The sequence below is a fragment of the Nomascus leucogenys genome, chromosome 17 (assembly GCF_006542625.1).
Source record: "Nomascus leucogenys isolate Asia chromosome 17, Asia_NLE_v1, whole genome shotgun sequence".
NCBI classification, from domain to species: Eukaryota; Metazoa; Chordata; class Mammalia; order Primates; family Hylobatidae; genus Nomascus; species Nomascus leucogenys.
This window is the reverse complement of record NC_044397.1, coordinates 70,288,674-70,296,393: the sequence shown is the minus strand read 5'-3', so window position 1 is coordinate 70,296,393 and position 7,720 is coordinate 70,288,674.

The following is a 7,720-nucleotide window of genomic DNA, read 5'->3' as shown; positions in this document are numbered from 1 at the left end:
TTGGAACTGTCATTCAAACTTTGAGTGATAGATCTGCTTGGCCCAACTCCTTGGACTTCCCAGAAGTTGTATTAAGCCAAAAAGCGTGTGTGTGTGTGTGTGTGTGTGTGTGTGTGTGTGTGTGTGTGTGTGTGTTTGCTGAAGGTTTGGATTCATTTTCTGTCACATACATCAGAAGGAATTCTTAATAAATAACCACCCATAACTAATGCCACCTGTCCCTTTTGTTAAGATCTCCAAACATGAGGACCCTACAATATTCCTGGGTCTCTCAATTCAATGGTTTTTGTTTTTATAATAAGTGGTAGCAAAAACAAAATTACATTTAACTTAAACTTTCTGCTAAAATATAAAGTTAAGAACTTCTGTTTCCACCAGATATAGAGTAACAGGAACTGTATATATGTTCTTACTGAAATAACCAAGAAAAACAGACAAAATATATGAAACAAATGTTTTCAAGTTACTAGATATTAGGCAACAAATAGAGTGATTCCTGAGATGACTAGCTAATGAGGTGAGCCCTGTCATTGTCCCATAATACCTTTTTCAGAGAGTTCACAGGCTACAGCATCAGGAGGAAAAGCCTAGATAGAACTTGACAGATACCTTGAAGTCAGGAAACATAGCTAAGAGTCTAGAAAGATAAAGAGAGGTAGAGTTTGCAAGACAGAGTACCAAAAAGGTGAGAACTGCACAGAGTGATCTGTGGAGGTTTCTTTTCAAATATTCAGCAAAGCACTGATTAGCATATGTTTTTAAGGAAATGACCTGAGGCTGAGGGAAAACCACCTGGAAGGATCAGAGAACAGTGTCCAGGGCACACACAGGATAGTGAATAGTGCCTGTTCTAACCAGCCAGACTGGAAAAAAACATAATTTGTGGTAGATTGGTGGAGTACTCAGGAAAGTCATGCCTCAGTGGTAGGGAATACATAGCCCTAGACTGAGCACTGCTCTGGAGCCACCTAAACAATGACAAAATCAAGACCCAAAAGGACCAAACTGTTTCAGAGCAACTTGACTGCTTCCCAGAATAAAGTTCAAAGATATTTATAGAGACATAAAAATAATCAGCACCAAGCAGGGTACAATTCACAATGTCTGACATTTAATCAAAGGTTATCAAATGTGCAATGCAAAGAAGCTAAAAAATATGACCCAGAATGAGAATAGTCAATCAATAGAAACTGACACTGATGATGGAGCAGGCAGGAAAGGACATTAACATGTTTGTTGTAACTGTACTACAGTATGTCCACAAAGTTCAGTAGAGACACAGAAGATATTTTTAAAAGATCCAAATGAAATCTGAGGAAATGAAAACGATCATGTCTTAGATAAAAAACTACTTTAAAGTTCATATGGAACCAAAAAAGAGCCCGCATCGCCAAGTCAATCCTAAGCCAAAAGAACAAAGCTGGAGGCATCACGCTACCTCACTTCAAACTATACTACAAGGCTACAGTAACCAAAACAGCATGGTACTGGTACCACAACAGAGACATAGATCAATGGAACAGAACAGAGCCCTCAGAAATGATGCCGCATAGCTACAACTATCTGATCTTTGACTAACCTGACAAAAACAAGAAATGGGGAAAGGATTCCCTATTTAATAAATGGTGCTGGGAAAACTGGCTAGCCATATGTAGAAAGCTGCAACTGGATCCCTTCCTTACACCTTATACAAAAATTAATTCAAGATGGATTAAAGACTTAAATGTTAGACCTAAAACCATTAAAATCCTACAAGAAAACCTAGGCAATACCATTCAGGACATAGGCGTGGGCAAGGACTTCATGTCTAAAACACCAAAAGCAATGGCAACAAAAGCCAAAATCGACAAATGGGATCTCATTAAACTAAAGAGCTTCTGCACAGCAAAAGAAACTATCATCAGAATGAACAGGCAACCTACAGAATGGGAGAAAATTTTTGCAACCTACTCATCTGACAAAGGGCTAATATCCAGAATCTACAATGAACTCAAACAAATTTACAAGAAAAAAACAAACAACCCCATCAAAAAGTGGGCAGAGGACATGAACAGACACTTCTCAAAAGAAGACATTTATGCAGCCAAAAAACACATGAAGAAATGCTCATCATCACTGGCCATCAGAGAAATGCAAATCAAAACCACAGTGAGATACCATCTCACACCAGTTAGAATGGCCATCATTAAAAAAGCAGGAAACAACAGGTGCTGGAGAGGATGTGGAGAAATAGGAACACTTTTACACTGTTGGTGGGACTGTAAACTAGTTCAACCATTGTGGAAGTCAGTGTGGCGATTCCTCAGGGATCTCGAACTAGAAATACCATTTGACCCAGCCATCCCATTACTGGGTATATACCCAAAGGACTATAAATCATGCTGCCATAAAGACACATGCACACGTATGTTTATTGCGGCACTATTCACAATAGCAAAGAGTTGGAACCAACCCAAATGTCCAACAACGATAGACTGGATTAAGAAAATGTGGCACATATACACCATGGAATACTATGCAGCCATAAAAAATGATGAGTTCGTGTCCTTTGTAGGGACATGGATGAAACTGGAAAACATCATTCTCAGTAAACTATCGCAAGGACAAAAAACCAAACACCGCATGTTCTCTCTCATAGGTGGGAATTGAACAATGAGAACTCATGGACACAGGAAGGGGAACATCACACTCCGGGGACTGTTGTGGGGTGGGGGGAGGGGGGAGGGACAGCATTAGGAGATACACCTAATGCTAAATGACGAGTTAATGGGTGCAGGAAATCAACATGGCACATGGATACATATGTAACAAACCTGCACATTGTGCACATGTACCCTAAAACCCTAAAGTATAATAAAAAAAAAAATACTCTGGATGGCATCCACAACAGATTAGAAATTTCTGAAGTAAAGATTACCAAACTGAAAAGCACAGCAATAGAAACTATTCAAAGTGAAACAATGAAAGTAAAAAGAATCCCTCCTCTTGTTCCCCCCAAAATGAAAGAAGCATCAGTGAGCTGCAGGGCAATTATAAGAGCATAAAACCTATGCAGTTGGAGCCTCCAAGAGACAATGGAGAGAGAGGTGTGGAAAGAAAACATATTTTCAGAAACAACAACTGAAAATTTCCCAAATTTCATGAAAACTCTGTATCTATGGATCAAAGAAGCTCAATGAAACATAAAGAAAACTATACCAAGACACATACGGTCAGATTGTTTAAAACCAGTGAAAAGGGGCAAATCCTGAAAGCATCCAGAGAATAACAATGTATTACACACAGAGAAACAAAGACGAGAATTACAGCAGATTTCTCCTTGAAAACAGTGAAAGTAGAAGGACAGTGGAGAAACATCTTTAAAGCACTGAGAAAAAACTGTAAACCTAGAGTTTATGCCCAGTAAAAATATATCCCAAAGCAAGGGCAAAATAAAGACATTTTCAGTCATATGATAGCTGAAAGACATCATCACCACTAGACATGCACTCTAGGAAATGTTAAAGGAAGGCCTTCAGGCAGAATGAAAATGATACCAAATGGAAACCTGTATTCACACATAGGAATGAAGAGCACTGGGAATGGTAATAACGTGAACTAATATGGACTTTTTTTTTCTTACTATTAAATATTTAAATTTTAAGTCCCTCTTTCTCACCTGGTCCTCTATGATCTCCAATTCTTCATTAAAGTCCTTTATATAAATGGAGATCAACTCAACGCCTTTTACTCATCTTTCCTTTTAACATCCTTTTACTATTGCTTTTTCTCTTCTCATGGGACTCACTTTCTGCATCTTCAAGACTTGTGCTGTTCCTCTTTCCACCTGCTTTAGCTTCTCCCCACCCTCCTGAACTGTGTAGACAGATGTCCAAAACAAGCATCATTTGTGTCAATAAGGACACAGTGGGTTGGATGTCATCTTTTCCATTAAAATCTTTTTAGTTGCTTATGAAAACTTGCACGTTAACTTTGTTCTGGAAAGTCAGGGTGCATATTAGCACATTAAAGTTTCTGAGAAAGTCATTACCAAACTATTCTATGTTATAGATCCCAGGATTTTCCCAACATATTGTCTACAAGATCCTTGGAACACAATTTGAAAATTATTAATCCCATCCTATGTCCTCGCTTTATAAGAGAGAAAACTTAAGCCCAGAGAAGTAAGGAACTTGTCCAAGATCACACAGGATGTTAGTGTCAAAGCAGCAGCTAATAACTGAAGTCTAGAATAAGACTACTCTTCTTTCCTCAGCATTCACCCAGAAATCTTGGTATTCTTGAAATTTTCGTTAGGAATTTTCTATCTCTCTAAGTCAAGCTCACGGCCTACAACTTTGCCTTTCACTATCAAGTTTGATTGTTTCTTCCTAGCGTAAAATTCCACAACTCTGAATTAGTGGATGCCTAGGCATTTGGACAGGAATCCAATCGGGTCCTCAGGCTCTGCAGCTAGCTCATTGTGAAAATGCCATCTGAAAAGACAATGCTGTGCCTTCTCAGAGGTGGCAGTTCTACTTGGAATTGGCAGCTATTTCTCTGTCATCACTTAGTCACTTCTCTGCTCCAGCTCTGAAGACAGCCCTGGCTCTGCTGGGAGTGACAGACGCTGCACTGAGCAGAGCCCCCGGCTACCCCACCCAGCCAGGCCCACTTTAAGCAAAGGCTGAGTGAAAGGGGCAGATGTGGGACCCAGACTATTTTGACAGAAGATTCACTTTCTCCCCTCTCCCCTCCAAAAAACTATTTCATCTCCATATGTGTGGGTGAATTATTTCTATTCTCAATGAAAAGCAAAGAGGAACAGTAAGAAATGATTCCGGATGGCACCTGGGAGGAAATGCACAAAAAGAAAAACCTCAGGGGTTTCTGGTATTAAAAATGGTTAGTAATCAGACCCACCCAGCCCACAGATTTGCTCACTTGTGCCTGGCTTTGGGATTAAGGGGAGTGAGGAAATGTTATTTTCTGAAGCTGCCTGCTATTTAAACTTGATGGTCAGTGAATCAATCTTTAAAAAATGTTCTGATTTTCTGGTGGGAAAAACAACTGAATTGACACATCTGATTATTAACAGGAAGCCTCCTAGGAACAGATAACCTAGATTAAGACAAAAAGGAAATAAATTGTCCTGCATAGGGCAGAGGAATCTAGGATTTGGCCAAAAGTGGCTTCCAAGTGACTGGAAGTGGGGGTGGGGTCTCTTGAGCAGTGGAAGAATGAAAGCGATGGGGAGCAAGAGACAGTGCACCACAGAAGGGCAGTGGGCAGGGGCCGGGGAAGAAGCATAGTCAGCAAGAAATTCCTTGTGGCAGAAATGACAACATGATGGCAGTAACTGTGACCCAGTGCTTCCAGTTGTCCCAAACCTCAGTGCAAGTCTGTGACATACTGCGTCTTCAGTTGGCAGTGTTTGGAGGGCTTAAAGGAAAACAGGCTGCCTGCAGTGCAGGGTGAGGAGGAAAGAACAGCCATAGGAAAGATGCTGCTGCTGTGATAAAAGGCCAGCAAGAGCGAGCCGTGCACCTGTGTCAGGATCCCCAGCTGTTTTTATTGTTATATTAAATGGAAGATTAAGCACTGAGAGCTGGCAGTAACTTGGTAAGAAAAATAAGATCTCATTTAAACCTCACACCTGGGCCGGACAGAATCATGAGGCTATTTTATAGACACAGAAACAGAACTTGAGAAAGTGAATTCATCAACTAAGATCACTCGGCCTTTGCCTCTAGAGCATGGCAAAGCCAGGCTGCCTACCCTGCTCCGACCCACTCCAAGGCACGTGATCTTAACCAGTCTGCTTTTGACAAAACTTGTATGTCCTTGAACTTAACTGTGGATCTCCTTGATGGTAGGGAGTGTGACTTCCTCATTCTATAATGCCTGGTGCCTGACATGCAGCAGGTGCTCAATCTGCATATGTTAAATTGGAACACAGCTGTGAAATGAAGTCCTACTAGTTCTGTCCTGAAGAATATTGCCCAGCTAGCTCAAAAGTTATTAATTTGCCTGAGGTCATATAGCAAGAATGTGATGCTCTATCATGTGACCCCTGTCAGCCCTAAGTAAACTCTCACTGAGGACCTACTATGTGCAGCGTAGAGCTAGTCAAGCAGATAAAGAGCGGACTAGAAGTGAGGCCCTGCAGGCACTAGGGGAGCACAGAGGAGGATTCCCAACTGAGTGGAAGAGGGGGTAAGGACTAGTTACTGGGCAGGTAACACCTGTCACCTGACCAATGAATGAGAGATGCCAAGTGCCAAGTCTTCAGTGAAGGCAAAGGCTGAAGCAGGGAGGCATGGGAGGGAACAATGGCTTCTTTCTCCAGCTAATGTGGGTCAGTTCTTAGAATTTCCAGCACAGACTTCCATCTCAATTGGTCCCAGACCTCCCTGCCTGAACTTGAGTCTCAGGAGCTGTCCACCCTTACTCTATCAAATATAATCAATTCAAGGGTCCTCAGCTCTTGCAAAATTTAAACAGCCTGACTCTTTACAGCTACACTGTCCAATATGGTAGCCACTAGCCACATGTGGCTATTAAACTTAAATTTAAATTAATTGAATTTAAATAAAATTAAAAGTATTTCTTGATCACACTAGCCACATTTCAAATGTTTGATAAGCACTTGTGGCTTGTGCCCACCTTACTGACAGCACAGTTGTTAGAACGCTGCCATTGTTGCAGAAAGGTCTATTGGACTCCGCTGCCCTAGGGCTTCTTTGCCTTCCCAGGCCTGGAACTCTGGCCTGGAAGTAAACAGCATTTCCTCTCTGGCCAGTTTCCCATTTTTCCCTGATTTTTAGTCTCCCCTGGTTCCCAGTCTGAGGAGTTTGAGTCTGGGCTGCTCTCTTCTGTTTCAGCCCTGCTGCCCTGCTCACCTCTTGACCCTCACAGGTGACGTCAGGCTGCCACACATTTTTCCAAGCCCTTCTCCCAGCCCATATTCCTCAGCAAGCTGTTCAGCTGAGTACTGTCTTGTTCTTCCCCAGCCAAGCAGTCTAAATGGCAGTTCTTCAAATGAAACCTAGATTTTCTCTCCCCAAGAGATGAAATCTCCACCAGAGAGTTTGAGACATGCTTCTGCCCCTTATGGGGTGACTCAAATAACTTTGGGCAAATCACTGAACCCTTCAGCAAAGCACAGAAATACATCAGAAGGAAATGATGAACTTTCCATAATCCTACAAAGTTCCTCTCATGGTCCTTGCTCTACATTCTCTTCCTGTGAGATGGTCGTCAGAAATCCTCCTGGCTTCTCCAGTGAAGGCATGCCACATCTTATTGAAGGCTCTACTTGTCAACCCTTTCCTTTCACATCACTCCTCTTCCCTGCCTTAACATGCCTTCCGGTCTGACTCGAGTGGAGGCCTTGCTTTGCCCAGAAGTCATCCTGGGTGAGATGGTGCTCCTGACTTGTGGAGAGCTGAGTGACAGTTCTTGGCCAGGACAGAGGCTGCTCCTGTCCCATTGGCTCAGCTGTCTTTTTGCTGTCTGTTTGCTGCTTCAGAACGCAGTGTGTCCAGAGTCCTGACATCATTCCCTAACATTAGACCCACATCAAAGTGGTTGTCTATTAAGAAGAACACTGTGCCTTCTCCATCCAGCCTCCTTAAGAAGGGAGACTTTCCACAAAGATGTTGAAAATCATGGTGTCTATGTATAGGATCCCTTTGATGTGAGTGCTGGGCTTTGCATTGGGTTTCTTGTCGCTGCCTCT